Source organism: Crinia signifera, chromosome 9 (assembly GCF_055691185.1).
Source record: "Crinia signifera chromosome 9, ASM5569118v1, whole genome shotgun sequence".
Classification (NCBI taxonomy): Eukaryota; Metazoa; Chordata; class Amphibia; order Anura; family Myobatrachidae; genus Crinia; species Crinia signifera.
The window spans coordinates 3,341,988-3,365,551 of NC_139225.1; the positions used below are offsets into that span (position 1 = coordinate 3,341,988).

The 23,564-nt window shown below is 42.8% G+C and overlaps 1 protein-coding gene across 2 annotated transcripts in view; it reads right to left on the minus strand.

Moving 5' to 3' along the window:
• Positions 1-23,564, minus strand: part of MED27 (mediator complex subunit 27) — a 197,921-nt gene that overhangs the window by 163,764 nt on the left and 10,593 nt on the right. The gene's annotated exons all lie outside the window — the stretch shown is intronic.

A 23,564-nucleotide genomic window follows, 5' to 3' on the forward strand; every position in this document is an offset into this window, starting at 1 on the left:
GCACTGTGCTAGCTCCTGACTCTCAGCAGTTGGTAGAAACACGCACTGTGCCAGCTCCTGACTCTCAGAAGTTGGTGGAAACACGCACTGTGCTAGCTCCTGACTCTCAGCAGTTGGTGGAAACACGCACTGTGCTAGCTCCTGACTCTCAGCAGTTGGTGGAAACACGCACTGTGCTAGCTCCTGACTCAGCAGTTGGTGGAAACACGCACTGTGCTAGCTCCTGACTCAGCAGTTGGTGGAAACACGCACTGTGCTAGTTCCTGACTCAGCAGTTGGTGGAAACATGCACTGTGCTATTTTCTGACTCTGAGCAGTTGGTGGAAACCATGTGCAAGTTCTACACTCTGGGCATTCGGTGGAAACACGCACTGTGCTAGTTTCAGACTCTGAGCGGTTGGTGGAAACACGCACTGTGCTATTTAGTGACTCTGAGCAGTTGGTGGAAACACGCACTGTGCTAGCTCCTGACTCAGCAGTTGGTAGAAACACGCACTGTGCTAGCTCCTGACTCTCAGCAGTTGGTAGAAACACGCACTGTGCTAGCTCCTGACTCTCAGCAGTTGGTAGAAACACGCACTGTGCTAGCTCCTGACTCAGCAGTTGGTGGAAACACGCACTGTGCTAGCTCCCGACTCAGCAGTTGGTGGAAACACGCACTGTGCTAGCTCCTGACTGTCAGCAGTTGGTGGAAACACGCACTGTGCTAGCTCCTGACTGTCAGCAGTTGGTGGAAACACGCACTGTGCTAGCTCCTGACTCAGCAGTTGGTGGAAACACGCACTGTGCTAGCTCCTGACTCAGCAGTTGGTGGAAACACGCACTGTGCTAGCTCCTGACTCAGCAGTTGGTGGAAACACACACTGTGCTAGTTCCTGACTGAGCAGTTGGTGGAAACACACACTGTGCTATTTTCTGACTCTGAGCAGTTGGTGGAAACCATGTGCAAGTTCTACACTCTGGGCATTCGGTGGAAACACACACTGTGCTAGTTCCAGACTCTGAGCGGTTGGTGGAAACACGCACTGTGCTATTTAGTGACTCTGAGCAGTTGGTGGAAACACGCACTGTGCTAGCTCCTGACTCAGCAGTTGGTAGAAACACGCACTGTGCTAGCTCCTGACTCTCAGCAGTTGGTAGAAACACGCACTGTGCTAGCTCCTGACTCTCAGCAGTTGGTGGAAACACGCACTGTGCTAGCTCCTGACTCAGCAGTTGGTGGAAACACGCACTGTGCTAGCTCCTGACTCAGCAGTTGGTGGAAACACGCACTGTGCTAGCTCCTGACTCTGAGCGGTTGGTGGAAACACGCACTGTGCTATTTAGTGACTCTGAGCAGTTGGTGGAAACACGCACTGTGCTAGCTCCTGACTCAGCAGTTGGTAGAAACACGCACTGTGCTAGCTCCTGACTCTCAGCAGTTGGTAGAAACACGCACTGTGCTAGTTCCTGACTCTCAGCAGTTGGTAGAAACACGCACTGTGCTAGCTCCTGACTCAGCAGTTGGTGGAAACACGCACTGTGCTAGCTCCTGACTCAGCAGTTGGTGGAAACACGCACTGTGCTAGCTCCTGACTCTCAGCAGTTGGTAGAAACACGCACTGTGCTAGCTCCTGACTCTCAGCAGTTGGTGGAAACACGCACTGTGCTAGCTCCTGACTCAGCAGTTGGTGGAAACACGCACTGTGCTAGCTCCTGACTCAGCAGTTGGTGGAAACACGCACTGTGCTAGCTCCTGACTCAGCAGTTGGTGGAAACACGCACTGTGCTAGTTCCTGACTGAGCAGTTGGTGGAAACACACACTGTGCTATTTTCTGACTCTGAGCAGTTGGTGGAAACCATGTGCAAGTTCTACACTCTGGGCATTCGGTGGAAACACGCACTGTGCTAGTTCCAGACTCTGAGCGGTTGGTGGAAACACGCACTGTGCTATTTAGTGACTCTGAGCAGTTGGTGGAAACACGCACTGTGCTAGCTCCTGACTCAGCAGTTGGTGGAAAAACGCACTGTGCTAGCTCCTGACTCTCAGCAGTTGGTAGAAACACGCACTGTGCTAGCTTCTGACTCTCAGCAGTTGGTAGAAACACGCACTGTGCTAGCTCCTGACTCAGCAGTTGGTGGAAACACGCACTGTGCTAGCTCCTGACTCAGCAGTTGGTGGAAACACGCACTGTGCTAGCTTCTGACTTTCAGCAGTTGGTAGAAACACGCACTGTGCTAGCTCCTGACTCTCAGCAGTTGGTGGAAACCCGCACTGTGCTAGCTCCTGACTCAGCAGTTGGTAGAAACACGCACTGTGCTAGCTCCTGACTCTCAGCAGTTGGTAGAAACACGCACTGTGCTAGCTCCTGACTCTCAGCAGTTGGTAGAAACACGCACTGTGCTAGCTCCTGACTCTCAGCAGTTGGTAGAAACACGCACTGTGCTAGCTCCTGACTCTCAGCAGTTGGTAGAAACACGCACTGTGCTAGCTCCTGGCTCTCAGCAGTTGGTAGAAACACGCACTGTGCTAGCTCCTGACTCTCAGCAGTTGGTAGAAACACGCACTGTGCTAGCTCCTGACTCTCAGCAGTTGGTAGAAACACGCACTGTGCTAGCTCCTGACTCTCAGCAGTTGGTAGAAACACGCACTGTGCTAGCTCCTGACTCTCAGCAGTTGGTGGAAACACGCACTGTGCTAGCTCCTGACTCAGCAGTTGGTGGAAACACGCACTGTGCTAGCTCCTGACTCAGCAGTTGGTGGAAACACGCACTGTGCTAGCTCCTGACTCTCAGCAGTTGGTAGAAACACGCACTGTGCTAGCTCCTGACTCTCAGCAGTTGGTAGAAACACGCACTGTGCTAGCTCCTGACTCTCAGCAGTTGGTGGAAACACGCACTGTGCTAGCTCCTGACTCAGCAGTTGGTGGAAACACGCACTGTGCTAGCTCCTGACTCAGCAGTTGGTGGAAACACGCACTGTGCTAGCTCCTGACTCAGCAGTTGGTGGAAACACACACTGTGCTAGTTCCTGACTGAGCAGTTGGTAGAAACACACACTGTGCTATTTTCTGACTCTGAGCAGTTGGTGGAAACCATGTGCAAGTTCTACACTCTGGGCATTCGGTGGAAACACGCACTGTGCTAGCTCCTGACTCAGCAGTTGGTGGAAACACGCACTGTGCTAGCTTCTGACTCTCAGCAGTTGGTAGAAACACGCACTGTGCTAGCTCCTGACTCAGCAGTTGGTGGAAACACGCACTGTGCTAGCTCCTGACTCAGCAGTTGGTGGAAACACACACTGTGCTAGCTTCTGACTTTCAGCAGTTGGTAGAAACACGCACTGTGCTAGCTCCTGACTCTCAGCAGTTGGTGGAAACACGCACTGTGCTAGCTCCTGACTCAGCAGTTGGTGGAAACACGCACTGTGCTAGCTCCTGACTTTCAGCAGTTGGTAGAAACACGCACTGTGCTAGCTCCTGACTCTCAGCAGTTGGTGGAAACACGCACTGTGCTAGCTCCTGACTCTCAGCAGTTGGTGGAAACACGCACTGTGCTAGTTCCTGACTGAGCAGTTGGTGGAAAAACATGCTCTGTGCTAGTCCCCGACTCTGAGCTGTTGGTGGAAACCCTGTGCAAGTTATGCACTCTGGGCATTCTGTGGAAAAATGCACTGTGCTAGTTCCAGACTCTGAACCGTTGGTGGACACACGCACTGTGCTAGTTCCAGACTCTGAGCAGTTGGTGATTAGTGGCATAGTGCCCGCTTCTGTTGTGTGATGGCAACAAATGCTCCATTTAACACTAGTTATATTCTTTTTTTGAACCACCCTTTACTACTGGTTACTGTAGTTACAAACAAGCGCATTTATATCAGGCGCCTTTGACTATTATAAATATTAATCTGAACAATAGAAAGTACAGGCAAACATTTCATGTATTTATAATTACAGTATACGTCCAACAGTCATCATATCCCTGATCCATTCTTATACTGCTGATCAGTTCTGTTACATTCAGATCACTCCAGCCAGCACCAATGATCCTGGCATTGCGATGGTAACACAGTACACTTGTACATGAAATGATGTATTTTACTAAGAAAGAAGGCCGCCAAACATTGACATTGATTGGGTCATGCATGCAGAAATAGTACATATACCAGAAACGCTGAAGTGCAGCCTCAGCAGCCAGCAAAGGTCTCTGCTCCTCTCAGGACGGGATCCATATTGATAGTTATTAGGAGGTGTGCGTGCCGGGTATACACAAGGGAAGGTGAGACGTAGAAGCTTAATCTCCTGTAATCCTAGGGCAGCTAAAGCCTGGGCTTTATACTCAATGGAAACTGTAGCTCATGTCCCACTATTGCTGACATTCCAGAATAAGGACCCTCGGTGTTTGGCTAAAGAAACACCATTTTCTGCCAGAAATGCAGAAGATACACAATTCAGTTATGTGAGAATCTACATGCGGCTATAGGTGCGATGGTCAGCACTAAGAAACGTCTGGAACGCAGATGCTGTATCTATCTATATAAAGGCCCATACACACAGAGTGATTTTTGGCCTGAAAACCGCTCAGTTTTGGCGTTTGATTGGCTTTTAGCACAAAAGACACCCAAGTGTGTACGGGGCAGCGGTGCGAGGCGAGTGCTGATGCGCGCTCCCACATCTTCGCCTGACAGGCGAGTGACAGCTTTCCATAGTGTCCTGCTATGGAAAGTCATCCACCCCCAGGAAAAGTGTTCACAAGGGCGAAAATTGCTCTGTGTGTATGCACTGAGCAATTTTCAGTCCAGCGATTTTCCCCATCATTGCAAAATCTAGGCAAAATCACCCAGTGTGTATGGACCTTACGGCTAAATCCCCACCTCTGAGTGAAGTACCGCCAGTGACCACTAGGGGACACTCGTCAGACCAAATTGCTCTAACTGAAAGTGAAAGCAAAATGATCCATTTCAAACTTGCTGGATATGCAGAGAGGGAGCTGTGAAGACAGAGATTGGATGAAGGCGCAGATAGGAACAAAGACGTAATTTTGACAGGCTTTTAACTAGAAAAGAAAACACCATCATATTATTGGGTTAAATCCCACATATTCATTCCCAACCAAAGATCTGCTGCTCTGAAAAAAAAAAAATATTAAAATTACATTTGAAATATTATGAAACAATGCGGTGTAATGTTAACATTGGCCGCAGTCTAGATTGTCACACGCTCGTATATTGCATGATAGATTGTTATGCAAGAATGACGGCTCGCTGTCTATTGATCACATTCAGCTTCGGCATTCCGGAACAATATGCCTGATAAGACAAGGTACTATACACTGAAAGGGATTCCATGCTTAGATATATCCAGTAACCTTCATACAGTATATGGCCGAGGAGCGCAAGCTGGAGGTTCTTCACTGGTAGTAACAAAGCGGAGAGGAAGACCTGGCGCTCCACATAAATCACATTCATATTGCCCAGGTGCGCTCCAATCTGTGGTCAGCCCAATGTAGCATAGGAACAGGGAGGCACTCGCAGTATACCTATTGTAAACAGTATAAATCAGCAGCTCATTCTGGAGGACTCGCTAAGCAGCAGTAGATCGCTGCTTAGCGAGCCTTCTACTGCCACCTACCTGTCCCTCTACTGTCACCTTTCCCACTACTGTCACCTGTAGCGCTCTCATAAGAGGACAAGTATTTTAAAGGCTACAGATGTTTCCTCATACACTATTGTAGTGGTGCAATTACCCCCGAATGGCTCCACGTGTCCTCAGCAGACCGCACACGCATAATAGCATGGAAGGGGCACAAAACAAGTCAAGTGACCTCTAATGCTTCGAGGAGGCAGTGGGTCATGTGGGAGGAAGAGGGAGGTTCACTTCGCTACCTATATTCCCTTTAAACAGAGATATACCACAAAGTCTGTGCTCTCCTCCTTCCCACTTATGCTGCTTTCCGTAACCACCCCTCTTTGTGCCCCCGGATGCCCCCCCCCCCCCCGTCCCAATGCTACACTTAAGGCCCATACACACTAGATGATTTTGAGCTCAAAATATCCTAGTGCGTACGGGCAGGCAATGGGCGGTACATTTTTTGGAGCCAAAACATGTGACTGCTGATAGCCAATAAGATCCCATTTTTAAAGCCGGGTAAATCCGGATCTGTACATCCCTAGTCCGCACCTTTACTAACAAGAGGTTCTTCACAGGATTTTCTTCCTAATTATTGAGAATGGACTTCTCTAAATCGGACTGCGGCCTACCTGTGTTATCTGTAATATTCCTACAGCTCAGTGCCCCCTGTAGATATCTGCATGTAAATAATGAGGCTGCTTCTCAGGGTAGCAGCTGCTGCTTGGCGGGACAGGATTGGCAGAGCCCTGGTGTGGGAGCAGACTTGTCTGATGGCTCCTCTGATCTCTAAAATCAGTGATCCAAGGAGCCTGAAGGAATTCAATGTTTAGGTCACGGCGGTCGAGCTTGCTCGACCGCCGTGACCCTGTCCCTTTCTCGGTCAGCTTGACCGAGAACATGCAGGTGGGATACAATGTCCCGCCTTCCGGAGAGCAAGAAGGGGGCGTGACCACTTTGGGGCCTGGACACACAGTTTGAGAACAGCTGCTCTACTATAAAGCCAGATAAGTATATTAAACAAAATATATTTTTTGGGATATTCAAAAAATATATATTTTTTCGACCAAAACAAAAAAAAAACACTATTTTGATTAAACCTATGACACATAACACTAGATTAGTGAACACCATACCCACACCACTATTTAGATACTCCAAAAGTAGTGTAAAATAAGTGTAAGACTGAGGCTTCCAATATGAAGAGACAGGTCTCTGTCGCTACAACGCTGGAACTATTCCCGTTGTTCCATACTCTTTCATCCACCATGGTAACGGTTAGTTAAAGTTGTCATGAGGGGGAATGGGTGACCAGCAAGAGACACCTTACTCATATCCCTGTTCCAGAGAACACTCCCTCGCAATGGGATTTATCCAGGACAGCATACTTTAGAATGAACAGGTTTCCCTGAGCCAATTAGAAGCACTTAAAAAAAAAAAAAAAAACGTAGTTACTACAATAGATCTCCATTGTGGTTAGTACAATAGAACCAGAGACCAACCTCGCTGTCAGAATGGACTGAACAATAAAATCCAATACGCAAAGTGAAGCTGGCAAATGTTTTATTTTCACGACATAATTAAAAACCTGTTCAGTTTAAACTTTGCCCTTTATAATTTTATATTTCAGTAACAAATCCTCTCACTGTGGAACAGGGCTGGGAATCTCTCTGTTGGCATCATTAGGGAAAGCAGAGAATATCCAAAGCTGGTCACCCTGTCGGCTCAAAGGATTTTGCAGGAAAGATCTGCAGCAGAACCCATATTCTGGGAGACACAGATTCATTGCAAACTCAAAAGCGTTTCCAATGTCTGTAAAACATTATCCGAGTTCCAGATTATTTAAATATCACAGAAAGGCGTTTTAACTTGACCTGCCGGGACCCAGAGATGTGAAAAAGACGTCAAATGTATACGATTAGAAGCAAATGTTTGGTAGGGAGTCGCTTCAGCATGGTATGCGAAATATCAGAAAAGGTTTTCTAGCAAAAAAAAGGCGTTACGTCAATCACAATTTATAAATGAAAGATTATTTATTGCTAAAAGGGGATGCTAGTGGTAGACTGTAAATTGGTAAGGGGATTCCTTTTTTGGGACCTTTACCCCAGAGCTGTGGATATGCAGCCACAATACAGGCCTTGGTACCGGGTCCACCTGCTATATAATAAAGTATGTGGGTGCTGGATAGGAAGAAGCCTTCTATAAGAAGATATTAATGCACTTCATATACTGTACCCACATTAGCAGGCTGTGCCGATGTTTCCGACACTCACAACATTGTCACTTTTCGACAAAATGTGGTGGAATTCACATTCCACCTATTCATTCCTGACAGTCAAAAAGTGTTGCGGTCGGAAAACACATGTTTTAGTCAAAAACACGTCAGTTTGACTATTTTCCGCGGATGCAGATTAGACTTTAAAGAAAGACGGATCTGTATAAGCGGAAAAGACGTCCGAAAACAGCCGCAAGGAATGCTCTGAATTTTTCGGCTAGCCAAAAAACAAAAAAAAAAGATTAAATACCCCCTGCATCTTTAGTCGCAGGCAAAGTGGCTAAAGTTGAGGGCAGCCGCATAAGCACGATTTATGCGAATGAGAAAATTCTTGCGTAAATCTGCGCCGATAATGGATGTTATATTGCCGCAACAGCCCTGACCGGTATTGTCATTTGCACCTAAACAACTAGGAGATCTGTCTCACACGGACTTCCCTTTCCAGTACGCAAAGAGCATTTCACAGAAGACATTGCTCTCACAAGACAGGATGGTTTTATGCAACCGCATAGTTACCTCCTAGTTCCCACCTCATATATATATATATATATATATATAATCCGGGGTGTATCTACACCTATATAGGTGTAGAATATCCAGCACTCTCCAAAATATGAATTCCAAACAAGTGCGAGTGCGGTCTATACTTGGAACTATATATATATATATATATATATATATATATATATATATATATATATATATATATATATATATATATATATATATATATATATATATATATATATATATATATATATATATTAAAAGTCTGTTTTATATGATGTTGTTGATGCAGTATTTGATATAGTACAATTCCAGCTTTGACTTTCACCTCTGTACATAAGGAAATTCAACATTGACATGTAGCAGAACCCAATGCGTTTTGTCTCAAGGAGACTTCATCAGGAGTTTTTCTTTTTTTTTTATCTGTTTATTAGTTTTTCCAACCATCATACAAAATGACACATATCTTGGTCTTAAAACGCAGGTATTTCAAAAATTTACAGCAAGCATTAAACACATTACATAAGACAAATTTCCATATACAATATCTCACGAACAGCCACTTTTCTTCTATTAGTTGGTCTTCTACTGTTTTTAAAGCTGTCGTGTAATGCCCGTTGTATTTTGATAACCGTTTACTTTTCATCTCTGAGGCCCATACAATCACAGAGAGACAAACCAAGAAACACACACCACATTAGACAAGGGGATTACAAACACATAACAAGGGGTAAAAAGAGCATCAGGAGTTTTTCTATAAAAACGTGATACATAAATATAATGAGTAACAATGGATAGACTAGACTTCACGGTTTGAATTTTTTAAATAAAACTGGCTTACAATAGTTCATTCTAAAGTTATGTATACAATATACCCATGGGGAGCAACAGGCAGAGGAACATGCAATGAAGAAAAAGGGGAGGGAGCAAATAGAAGTACAAATACCGATCCTTTACACCAAAATAACGAGATCATAAAACATACCAGGATGTAGAAGTGGATTTAAAAAGGGGCAACAAAATTTAGATGGTGAGATACCTGAAAATTCAATCAACAATTAGATGACTAAGTAATAACTGAAATATAGAATTGAAGAAATTATACTCACTGACTCGTTTGCATACACATACATATATAAAAATGAACGTTCAGACAAATTGATTATAGCCATTTCATTTAACCAAATTGTTCCGAACGTCCATCGGTCCATATCGAACCCCATCCATTACAGGATTTTCATTTCAAACAGAAAGATTGGACAGATTATTTTAGAATGTGTATCCAGCATAAGGACCAGAAAAATGGGGAGAAATAAATCACTATACTACTATTGAAGGTTATTCTAAGTTGAATAACTTGTCTCTTACACTTACTTAATATCCCCATACGCTCTACAAGAAAACTTACGGAGAGTGCCTGAACAGATGGCACAAAGCAGTGAACATACTTGAGCTTGAAATAAACTTTTTGTGTGCAGTGGGAGGGGAGTGATGGAGTGGGAGAGGAGGGGAGGTTTAAAAAATGTGCAGCCCCCCCCCGCTTTTCCTCTTCTGCAACCAAAGGATGAATAATACAAAAAAAAAAGAAAAAGCAAGATGATATCAGGTAAAAAGCTGCAAGATTTCCACCAGAGGGACCAAACATGCAATTAGCATTCTTTTCATCCACCGTTTGGACACTTGCACTTTTAGTTGTTAAACGGCTGATTATCAACAGCGACTGAAAAATTAATATAATACTGGAATGAATTAGTAAATATTTTATATGCGGTTCAGCAGATTAAACGGATTTCAGCACAGCCTACAGGGAAAACACCAAAAGTTTCAGAAAATGAGGAAAACGATTAAAAATAAAAACACTTTCAAGATAATGCAAGAAGATATTCATTAAGTGAGGAAAAGTCGAAAATGTACTCCAGCTGCTGCATTTAAAATATATGGGTCACACATGAATATGTAGGGAGAGAAATCTTACAGTTTATCCGAGAATAACTAGAAAGTATGGAGGCTGTGACCTTGAAGATCGCACATTTTTTCTATATCGCAGAATATCAGTTATACCCCTTTTACACTGCCGCAAAACCCCGGGTCTTCGGCGGGTCAGCAGCGGTGTAAATGGGACACATGGCTAGGACCTGGGTAGAGGGCGGTGTAAATGGGTACGCCGGGTAGGATGACCCGGCTCCCATTTACATTAATGGGGGACGTACAACCTGCGGACCGCCTGCGCTGCTGTCTGCTATACCCTGCAGATAGCAGCAGCGGAGGAGGTGAATGGATGCCTGTGTGCAGTGTCCATTCACCTCTCAGACAAGGGCTGGGGGCAGCCCAGCAGCTTACCTTAGTGCTGGGCTTGCCCCAGCACATCGCTCCGGGTCCCGGCGGCGGCGATCGGCACTTGGAGATGACGTAATCTCCAAGTGGCCAGGAGGGGTGCGAGGGGTGTAAATGGGAGCAAACGCCAGGTCACACCCAGCTTGAAGCGGGGATCAAAAACCAGGGTGTGACCCGGCGTTTTTGGTATAAAACGGGTATTCGTTATACCCCTTTCACACCAAACATCAAATTACAGGGTGAGCAGTTCAACCAGTAATTTGTTCAGTGTGAAAGGCTCAACCCTGGTCTTAAATCCCGGGTGGTCGCCGACCCTGCTCTTTACCAGGGTTGGCGGGCGGCCCGGGATTAAAGACCCGTGCTGACCCTTTCACACTGAAGAAATACCTGTGTAATTCAGCAAATTTCCAGGCTGACATTTTTACTCCGGTAATTTGCTGCTCAGTGTGAAAGGGGGTCAGACTGCACCCAGCAAAATTGCCGGGTCGCATGTCTGAAAGGAGTATTATACCGCTTTTACACTGCTCAAAATATCCCTGTTAGTGCACATGAATGAATGTGCTGCAACCCAGGATATTGTGCGGTTGAAATACACCCAGTTAAAATTTTGCATTTCATCCAGGCTAATGAGTAGGGTCGAACGCAGATTCAATCCGGCTGGCGGCGCAGTGTAAATGGGTACAAAATTCCAGATGCAACCCGGCTATTTGGCATAAAAGCAGTATAAGTGTTACTTCTTTCAGCCCCACCTAAATAATGTGAAACTACTTACCTTCTCTTATTCCAAATAGCTAACTTTCAAACCCAGCTACTAATGAGGACTACTGCCCACATTACTGCCCATACTACTCACAGGGGCCAATACAAATCACTATCCTAATGAGATCCTTCAGGAAATACTTAGCTATCGCTAGCCCCGCCCATGCATCATGCGTCAACCAATGAATGTTTGTGGATTCAATCAACTTGGCCATGTGTCAGCAGAGCTCTACCCAAAACATTGCCACCTGTGCCATGAAAAGGAACACTTGGGACACGTTTAGCAATAAGCGCTCATGTATTTATCAAGCAATAATACATGTCTATTAAAAAGCAGATTTAGTTCACAGAGAATGATTTATCAAATCCTAAAATGCAGCTTCCTGAAAATTAAATATTTCATAAACAAAATACACAAATTCTGAAAATAGACTTTGGCTCAGGGGTACAGCAAATCAATTTGATTTGATTAATTTATCCGAACAAACATTTTTTGGCAATTTTCTTGCTTTTGGGAGAGAATGGTTCAATATAAATTGCTCCCAAATAATATGCAACAACAACAGCCGGGGAGACCAGCTCAGAGCTAGTCGCTGATACGCATTACTAGCTCCTGACAGCCTCGAGAAGTATTTGGTTGGTTAATGGTTAGCTTCTTTGTCTGGAGGTGGAAATTACAGGAATGTAAGAGGTGCTGAATGTGGGGGTTTAAAGGGAGAGGGAGGAGTCAAGAATAACACCAAGGCAGCGTACATGGGTGTTGGAGAAGATAGTTGTTCCATTAATAGAGTGAAAATGAGGGAAGTAAGGTTATTCGGGAGGGAGGTAAGGTGATCAGTTCAGTCTTATACAGGGCACACAGATTGGGAACCATTGGCCTTGTGTGTTTGGGCCTTAAGAAAACAGAGGCCGTTGTTCTGCTATCACTATAAACTAAGAATCTCAGGTATTGACAATGGTATAACACTTTCTATATTTTCTCTGCATATGCAAAAATGTGTGGACCCCCCTTTTTTTCTACAGATGGAATGTCTCTGAGGAATAAACATTTTTGGATGCCAGCCTTGATACTGACCACCCTGCCAAATCTATAATTTGCTTCGCAGGACCCTTGTGTTCCCAAACTGCATTAAATTCTGAAGGTTTTGAGCCTATCCAGCAATGTAAATGAACTTTGCTGGAATGAGCGCAAAGTTTTCACAACAAGAAACCATGAACAGGAGACATGAATGAAAATACAGCTTTACCGGGTTCTTTTCAACTATCAAACCAAACATTCTATGGGATATCACTGCATTTAAACAGAGTTCTTGTGGCTAAATCAATAGCAGCATATACAGGGGTGAAGAGCCCTTCACAAAGTTGTATTGATCGCAGAGAAATAGGTGCTTTAGTAAATTAAATACAAGTCAGGAAAATTCAAAGTATGAGCAATTTACCATAAGATGCTCTATAATCCGAGCTGTTATCCATTTGCAGAAAAACAGATCATGAATGTTGCAAAATGATTAAGAAACAAATAATTACGGATTGTCTGCTAACGAACATTTATTAGTATTCAAAACCTCATCAGGAAGAACATGTCAGAAACCTCAACAACAACCTGATTTATTCATAAATAATAAATTCATTATTTATTAGGAGAAATCATCACTTATTACGCTGCAGATTTATAATGTAACATGGTTTCATTTATAATGATACATAAGCACCTTCCTTCAATTGAATACTATATGTGTTGAGGCTAGAAGTACAATCTAACAAAAAGGATTACTGAACATTTCAACTGATTAGACAACTGTAGAAAAACATTTCCTCTGAGCTGCATTTTCTGGTATCCGGTCCCTGAGTAGACAATGTCTAGGGTCAACCACTAGTGGACGACAGTGGGCATAGATTAGAACAGTGTGCCTAGCGCAGTGAGGCACCGTGCCCGATGCATGGCGAGCGCAGAGACACTTATACAGTCGCCATGTCGACCAACACTACAAAAAAAAAAGTGAAAAAACAATGTCGACCTTTTCAATGTTGACCTTTATCTTGTGCCAACTTTTTGTTACAGTCGACCTCCATTTACTTTATAAATCACCCAATCTCCCATCTAAAGTCGTAGCGGAGAAATCAAATTGATTATTACAATCATTACGGCCGCGTAAAGGGGCTAAACCCAAATAAAACGAATGGGCTTGGAATGAAAAGGGCTCAAACAGGTCACTTTTCGCTCACTGCAGATCGCCACCCCCAGGGGTGTGAGCTGGAATGCCGACACAAGCAGACGATCGCGCCCAAATGTTGCAACAATTATCTAGATATGTAAGGGCACCATCTGCTGATTGCCGGCGCACTAACAACTGAATAGTGCCCTATATACCCATGTGTATACAGACCGCGCATCAGCTTAAAATGAATATGAAAGATATCAAATCTTAAAAAAAAAAAATATATATATATATATATATATATATATATATATATATATATATATATATATATATATATATATATATATATATATATATATTCTGTAGCTCTGGCACTCAGTTGACACAACTGTTACTGTTGCCTTCCCCCGATACGGGACTCCATGAACAATGGCTCCCACATACAACCAACTGGTGGACGGCGGCACTCAGAAATAACGACACGTACACATGCCAGTATATATATATATATATATATATATATATATATATATATATATATATATATATATATATATATATATATATATATATATATATATATATATATATATATATATATATATATATTATTGCTGGGCAAGTTAACGCGTTAACGCACCAGCACCTTAACTCAGATTAACTTTAACGCCGTTAACGCTGGGAGGGTGCCCAGCGGCAGGGGTAGTGGCGTCGCAAAGGCGCAGGGTCTCTGACAGCAATACAGAGACCCTGCGCCTCTCCAAAAATGGCCCCCGCCAGAGAGAAGACACGCTAGAAGCACTTCTGTACCTCTAGCGGCTGTCTCCTCTGCTGCTGTGGCGCAGGCTGGTTGGGAGGCGCTGGTTGTTTCTGCTGCCTAGCACTGCTGCCTTTGGTGGGGAGACACAGATCCCCGCTACTGCCGCTGACTGGTGGCGCTGCTCCCCCCCCCCCACAATTAAGATTTATCTCCCCCTTGACAACGAGCATTTAACCCCCATAGCAGCAAGCATGTAATACACCCTGGCAACTAGCATGGAACTCTTGGCTACGAGATTGTAGGTAAGCAGCACCTTTGTGCCTAAAAATGCGATTAATCGCAGTTAATCGCAAAAATTTCATGCGATTAATCGCGATTAAAAAATTTAATCGTTGCCCACCACTAATAAATATATATATATATATATATATATATATATATATATATATATATATATATATATATATATATATATATATATATATATATATATATATATATATATATAGGAAGAGACTGGCACTCAAGGGTCTTTGTAAAAAGCAGTGTATTCACAGGAAAAACATCCAACGTTTCGGGGCTGCGCCCCTTTGTCAAGGTGTATGTGGCACCTTGACAAAGGGGCGCAGCCCCGAAACGTTGGATGTTTTTCCTGTGAATACACTGCTTTTTACAAAGACCCTTGAGTGCCAGTCTCTTCCTTCCTATATCCCATTGTCTGTATGGGCACCGGGGCAGCTGACCAACTGGAGTGAGTGCCGGACCGTATCACTATATATATATATATATATATTTGTCTATTGCAGTGATTTTCAACCTTTTTACCTTGCGGCACACTAAATAATATTTTAAAATTGCCAAGGCACACCATGAGATCCCCACAGTGCAAAACACATTGGCCCCCACATGGAAAAAAAAACAAACCTATTGGGCCCCATATAAAAAACAATCACACTGGTCCCCACAGGTAACAAAAATAAAATACATTGGCCCTTTACATGAAAAGAAGAGACCAGTAAATAACAGTTGAACTGGTGGTGGCTGTAAACTGGTTTGGGCATCTCTAGATCTGGGGGCACACTTGAGAACAACTCAAGGCACAGTAGTGTACCACGGCACAGTGGTTGAAAAACACTGGTCTAGTGTCTTGAGTCTCCGAAACACTGCCATCTGCTGGCAGTGAGTGAAACTAGATCTCTTTCTCACACATGCACAAACACAGAAGGTAGCAGACTAGCTTTCAAAGCTTTTGCTTTGAGCGGGCTCACTAGTATATACACAATTATAAAAGACTGTGCTACATTAGCGATTTATCTTACTCCATGAAAATAAATAGAACCAAACCTAAAGCACAATATGAAGAGCTTATCACAGCTAATAGGGCAAAGTGACAGAAAACCCATTAACATGATTGGACACATTAGATCGCAAGACCGTGTATTTTGTCCCAATGACAGCACAGTTCCCAGCGTAACTGCGTATATACGCACACACATTTACACACACACACTTATGCCCGGATCCCACCGATTATCCCATCAGCTAGCGGGGGGGAAAAACATACTGTACAAGTATGGCGGCACTCACAGACTGTTGAATAAGCAGACCAATAGATTTGAGAAGCCTCTGTCTGCTTACTCAACCATCCGCGAGTGCCACCATTCTCATTCCATAGTATATATAAATATAATAGCCACATAACTAAATATAGCCACAAAACAAGTAGACAGCGGGCATCTGTTAAAAAAACCTGTATTATAAAATAGATTCCTGAGTGCAGGATTGAGTTAGTCAGAGATGAGCTGTGGCTAAGTTGTATACAAAAAAGGATCGCTTTTGTTGGCAAACATATATATACTAAAAATAATTCAATTAAAGAGGCTAAAGTTTACCCCATTCCATTTCCAACCATTTAGCAACAAGTAATTGATAAAGGAAGTCACAACAAACATTTGAACTCCCCTGCGGAATTCCTACTGAACAAAACGCGTTAGAGGATTTGCCTTTTGGAAAATCATGGTCCGCAGTTAACTAAAACAAGATTCACACCCTATAGATATAACATTTTCTAATGTAAGTCATAATTTTGTGTATGATGTGGTATTTAAAATGTAATATGAAGTAAATAATTTTACAGGTGCTACTTGATGGGTTATGGCTATAATGGGAGCTCATGAACCAACCTGGTGGCCCCATAGGACTGCCCACAAAAATGTGGTTTTAATAAGACTGGGAATACCCAATCTGCTTAAAAGGTGATTCACATTGGGGTAGAATTATTAAGCTCGGTGAAGTGATAGTGTCTGGTTTTTGTCACCGTCCAATCAGCTACGAACTGTCATTTTTCAAAACAAGCCTGTAACTTCACAGGTAGGAGCTGATTGGCCGGGGATAAAAACCAGACCCTTTATCACTTCACCAAGCTTAATAAATCTGCCCCATTGTTATTTATTGTTCATTCCCTAAATTACACTGGTAAATGGAAAAGCCACAAGATTTTAGTGGTTTACCATCAATATAAAGCAGCCCGGTGTTGCCTTTTAGAAGAGTGTTGCTAATCTAGCATAAACTAGCTGGTTCTCCGACCCCCTGCCTGTTTACATCCTGCTATATAACCACCACCCACTTGCTTGCACCTCTTGTAATCTGTCTGTCTCCCCTTCCTACTAGATTGTAAGCTCCTCCGAGTAGGGCCCTCTTCCCTCCTGTTGTCAAAGCCCACTTCTCTTCACATGTCACTCACAGCTCTCCTATACTCCAACACTCAGTGACCATCTTTGTCCGCATACTCATCTTCATCATTGGCCTCAAGCCTCTAGTTGTATGTGGATTGAGTCCTCACTACTTATATTTAAGCTGTAATGTGTATTGATCTGTGGCGCTCTTTATTTGTACTCTATTTCTGTTATTTATTCAATGTTATGCCAAGCTTTGTCTCCCTGTATTGTTCCTTTGTACGGTGCTGCGAAACACTTGTGGCGCCTTATAAATAAAATGATAATAATCTCACTATGTCCGCAGGCCATGGCATGTCCTGCATATAGTGTGTGTACAGTGCACAAGGTATATATAGTGTGAAGCTTATACGCAGATAAAATAAAAAAAGATGTGTTAAAATCATGTTTATTACATACATCTCTGATATAAGCCCATTATTACTATTATTAAAACATGAAGTTTAAAATAGTCTGTGGCTTTTCCTCTTTTAATTGGTGTGAATGCCAGCAGGGAAAATGAAAGAAAAAAAATCCTCATATCCCTAACATAAATAAGACGCCTATTTAAGCAAGCGTTCCCACCTAGCATCAGCCGTTCCTAACCGCCAGAGACTTCATGCTAATTTTTATTTCCTGGGGCAAACTTAACACGGGCTGATAAACCTTAACTAAATTATGTAAGTACAGCTTGTAGTTACTGTACCCTGAACCAAGTTCTGTTCACTGAAATGATGTTACAAGAACAGTAACAAGTAAAGCAATTTAAAGAGACTTTATAGCCAAGCAGACTGACAGCACAGTATTTGTACAATATATGCTAACAAACTGCAATAAATCCATTTATTGTCCTCATTACAGGGGTCTGTGAATGGACCGGAATCAGGATTTATTGATGCATGCGTCTACTATGGCAGGAGGTGTGCAACCTATCAACTGGTTCCAAAAGATAAGAGAGGTGTGTCTGCGCCAAACCTGACTGCAGCAGCGTGTCGCACCGGGGACAACCTACCCCCGAATCCAAATACACAAATAACACACAAGCGGTGGACACAAATTGCACTGTCTTTCTAATAAGGATGTGTGGTTCACTCCTCTTTCGTTGTAGTATTATTCCTTCATTGGTACCAGCTTATAAATACGGTGACAGGATAAGAAATGGAAAGTGGTTGATACACACTAATATATCAACAGGTTCAAGAGCGAATCCCTTCTGACTGACCTGTATCACAGGCCCTATATGCCCATAAAGGTATCTTTGGTGTCTCTCAATTTCTTACCTGGATAGTTCTGCAACAACCCCTCAAAGTGTAAGCTCACCTTAGAGATTTGCCCTATGTTCCTCAAAAGGTACCTTTACTCCCAAATCGCCAATAGGATGCGACTCCAGTCTTTAGTTAAAAGCAGGTAAGTTTTATTCCAAAGTCCATTCACCATACAGGGGTAAAAAAAGTAAAAAAAAAATATATATCCAAAATACATAAAAAAAAAAACACAGGTTTCCAACCACTACTTCACCTCCGTCACCACCACTCGCCCGGGTTTTTGAGGGGGGGGGGGGGGGATGGAAAGATGGAAATAGGACACCAGAGGGTCTGCAATGGTGGTCTCCTGGCTCCACAAAATACCAACGCGTTTCGGACCTATATTGGTCCTTTTTCAACCACAATTTGTGTCCACCGCTTGTGTGTTATTTGTGTTTTTGGTTCCAAAAGATAGCCCTAGAATTAAATGATCAGGCTTTCTTAGTTGTCACCTCATTAAGAAATACAGAAAAGAAAAACAGTGCCTACGACAAAACGTTGCTCTCTGATTTACATGGGAAATAAGGATCACCTGAATTTAAAAGGGTAACCAAAATTACATGTAGGTTAGCTCATTAACAAATAAAAGAGGTTCTCACTGCTTAGGAGAAGGCTGCAATAATGAGATGACCTTTAAGAACACTGGTGTTAGAATGCTATGGTATAATTCGGTCCACTACAGAAAAGTGATCATTTCTTTATTTATAAAGGATTAAAATCATAAAACCAATTATGGACTTATCAGGAGTTTCTTTACATAGAGTGGGGTTGTGCAAGCCAACACTTCTGAGTGTTTATGCCGAATTTTAAAAATGATAACGCAATTACTAGCAAGACACAGCCAGGAAAAGAATCACCTTTTTAAAATGGGGCACAAACATGATCAGATGTGTAGGGTTTAACAACTCGACTCTTCTTGAACCAAGTCATTAAGGTCTTTGTGGTAGAGAACAGTACAATGGCTGGATTTGGACAAAGCGCAGGTAACTGATGCGTTTCACTGGTTGTACGCTTTATCAGAAAAGATTGTGATTTAGTAGCGAGAGAATGATTGATTCTGCTAATCACTGCAGGAGGGGCCTACATAGAAACAGAGAAGTTGACAGCAAATAAGAACCATTTGGCCCGTCTAGTCTGCCCTTTACTTAGCCATATTGATAACACAATCTATTTGATCCTTATTTCTGTGTAAGGATATCAAAATGCCTATCCCAAGTATGATTACATTGCCCCAAACTATACAGAGATTGTTTTTAGTCTTTCCTGGTACGTTTTGTGATGTAGGCCATGCTTTTAGTTGCTCTTCTTTGTACAGTCTCTACTGTATTTATATCCTTCTGGAGATATGGCCTCCAGAACTGAACACAATACTCTAGGTGAGGTCGTACCAATGACCTATACAGTGGCATTATTACTTCTTTCTTTCTACTGCTGATACCTCTCCCTATGCAACCAAGCATCTGACTTGCCTTCTTCATTGCTTTGTTACATTGCCTACCTGCTTTTAAGTCCCCTGAAATAGTGACACCTAGATCCCTCTCTTCCTGAGTAGTTTCCATTATAGTGCCATTTATACTATATTTAGTCTTTGGATTTTTGAGACCCAAGTGCAGGATTTGGCATTTTTGGCATTAAACTGTAGTTGCCATTCTCTTGACCATTCCTCTAATCTACATAGATCATCAATCATTTGTGTTACCCCTCCTGGTGTGTCTACCCTGTAGCATACCTTTGTGTCATCCGTAAAAGGCACATTTTACCCTCCAATACCACTGGTAACATTTCCCTAATGTGAAGGCACTCCATTTTCTATCTTATACTCAAAATAATTAAATGTACTCATTTAATTTTTCTGAATATCACTAAACGACATAATAAAAAATAGAATAAAAGACGTGTTCTCACTGTTCAATATGCATTTATGTAAAACAGAGAAACAAAAGGTGAAAAGACAGGCGGCATACTCATCCATGGGGGTTATTACCCAACATGCCTACACCAATTCTGCCTTATTCTTAATGTGCATTTGCTGTTATCTCTTTCTGTCTGTGTGGCTGGTCTTTTGCTTTATTACATAAATCTTCTGTATTCTGTGCATTGTGTTTGATGTCTGCAAGGCGCCTTGAGTATTTGTTGTATATGGACCACTTTCTTGAAGTAGAACTACTTAGAAATGTGAGCAATCGGTAGAAACCATCACTGTCGCAAAGCCTTTAGTGGACCTCCTGCAGCAACATCGGTATTTTGATGTTCATCCTCCAAACGCTCCTGACAGTCATCCTGCTGGTGCTATGGGAACAGGTGAGAACCTCTCTAATAACAAGCCGTGCATCATTTCTGCTCTCAGAGGACAGCATGTCTACGTTGCTTTATAGTCCCCCCAGCCCAACAAGGCCACGATAAGGATTGAAGGCGACCGTCATTTAAGATGACAAAACATGAAGGAGCCCTCGCTGAAATCATGGAAGGCTGGAGATAAAGCTTTTGCAGTAGTGTCAGGGCTGTAATTGCTCTGGGAGTGGCTTTCAAAATCCTGCATCCTTAAGACCTTGCACCGCGGACACAGGAATGACGCTGACCCAATCTGAGCGCTGTTCCCAAACTTCAAGTGAGAGCTTGTTAAACATGCGACGTTTGATATCAGATTTCGCATGATCATGTCACTGTCATTCTTCCAGATCTCTCCCCCCTGCCCTTCAGGTGCACCCTTCTCGAGTCTTCGCTCGTATCTCTCCTTGCCTCACAGTCACTCAAGCAAGCAGTAATATCGGGATAGCCTGAGCGGAGGGAGAGAGGCGATCCCTTATATCAACTCAACAAATACACAAAGTGGGGAGTGTGTGTTTGTGTGTGTGTGGGGGGGCACATAAATTATTGAGATGCAAGAGAAAAAAAAAACAGAGCAGAAAAAAACAGCTGCCACCTCAAATGCCGAACAGCACAATATTGAGCTTTAGCAGAGTGTGTGTGTGTGTGTGGGGGGGGGGGGGGGGGGGAGCAACAGAGTAAAGGATGCAATGCCTTTTAACACTGGCTCAGGATAAGCCCACATGCGCTATCCTATTATTTCATAGACTATCTGTGACCAAGATGTTCTAAAATGTTAACATTAGAACAGAACTCTCATTGCACATATGCCTTCGTAACGCAAATCATTAATAAAGAATGTCACTCAATCTCCGTTCTTATTCTTTATAAAAGGATATAGTCATTCAAATATTCCTTATTTATATTCCTAGCCTCCAATTGACGAGAGAACTTGCATTTATACTGGATGCATTAATTTCTGCTGCCGTATGGTTGAAAAATGTAGAATTCCAGTATCTGTGCCAGTGCAGCTTTATCGCTAAGCCATACAAGGGACTGGCAACCGCCGACAAACAACCAATTACCGCAGATTGCCCATTTGGTGGTAGCGCACTTCCTGCAAGGGTGAGCTATGCAAATGATTCTTAATTGCCGTGTAGTATGACATCACCTTTAAAAGCAAAACTGTATTGTGTGCTGTGCATGTCAAGCAATGTAGGGTCCGGAAATAATTGTTATTGACGCCGCAAAGTCTTCAATCATCGTAATTTTATAAGTTAATGGAAAAAGGCTTTAAAACCTTCACAAGTAAAACCCCTGCATCGCATCCAGTTACTATAAAGTGGAGAACTATAATAATGTATCTCCACCTGTATATATTAGACACAGTTGCAGAGAAGTGTCATGTTAACGCTGCACAGTTTTCGACGTCACTCACAATACGAAAGCTTTCATGTTCCAGTTTAGCAGTCCATCGCGGCAACGGATTAGCATCACCAACTAACAAAATGAGTTGTTTGAAATGTCTGGTGAATCAAGTTGTACGAATTGTTAAAACACTACTTTTATGCGTTTAATCTCCAGAGACAGGAAGGAGTTGGGAGGGGGTACAATGATCAATTAATATTTCCAATTTTTTTTTTTATTTTATGCGCATCTCCGAATTTAATGAGTCCGTGTCAGTCTCTAATCTTCTCTTGATATATGCTGGATAAAATATGAAGTGTCTAGACACATCATCCGACTATACGCCAACAGAAAAGGGGGGGGGGGGGGGGGGAGGAAGTTACAATTTAGACTTTTAAAAGACTGAAAATGATAGAACGATCTTTTTAGATGAATCGGTGTTTGCTGCAACCAGCACTAATAATTCAATCACACGTTCTCATTTTAGCAGATTACTGCAGCAAGCATGAAGAAAAAAACAGTGATATCGCAAGTTACAAGGAATCTCAGTCCTTGTTTACAGAGAGCGGCTGACACTCTCAGCACCTGCATCAAAGAGACAAAATCCATCAGCAAGAAGACGTATTACACAATGCTACAAGACAAGCTCCCATAAATGCTTAGCATTTAAAGCAGAACCAACCCCAATCAGATCTTGGTAATGGTGTAGGGAACGGTGCTGTACTCTATACGTTCATGAATTTCATGATCGTTTCATGCAGAAAATCATTAAAAAAATGCTGGCTTAGGGCTTGGTGTATGGAGCAGTAAAAAGAGTGAGGTGGGCAAGTGAAAAGTTGCTCGTACCAACCATTATGCTTTAAAATAAGACTTATGATACTTCTTTCTCCTTCATCCATCTGGGGGACAAATTTGGGTGTAGTGAGGGCTGAGGTGCCAGCAATTAATTGGTTATTTTTTAAAATTCTATAAAGCTCCTCCTCTCCAGCCTCTTGGAGAAGTTGAAGGACAGGATAGCATCGTTCCCATGCGCACAACTTAATAAGAGAAGGATTGACGGTTCCCCAGATGGATGAAGGATTTAATGGTAAGTAGAAAAAATATTATTGTCTCATATATCTATATGGGGGAGTACTTCTATACATCTGGTTCTCAAACAATTTTGCCTAATACAAATTACAGGACCCCAGCAAGTTACTGTAGAATGGTGTGGTCAGCAGACTGCACATTCATAGTAGCATTGGCTAATGGAAGAGGATGAAGAAGATGGAAGAAGTAGGCAGTGTGTGTGTTTACTGATTGAGTTTTCCCTTTCCAACCTTGGATCACTGTCTGAGAGATCCCATACTGAGAAGGTCGGTCCCACCGCTGTTCTAGACCATGGGGATGTACAAACAGGGTACATTCAGTCTTAGCTGAACCTGATACTTT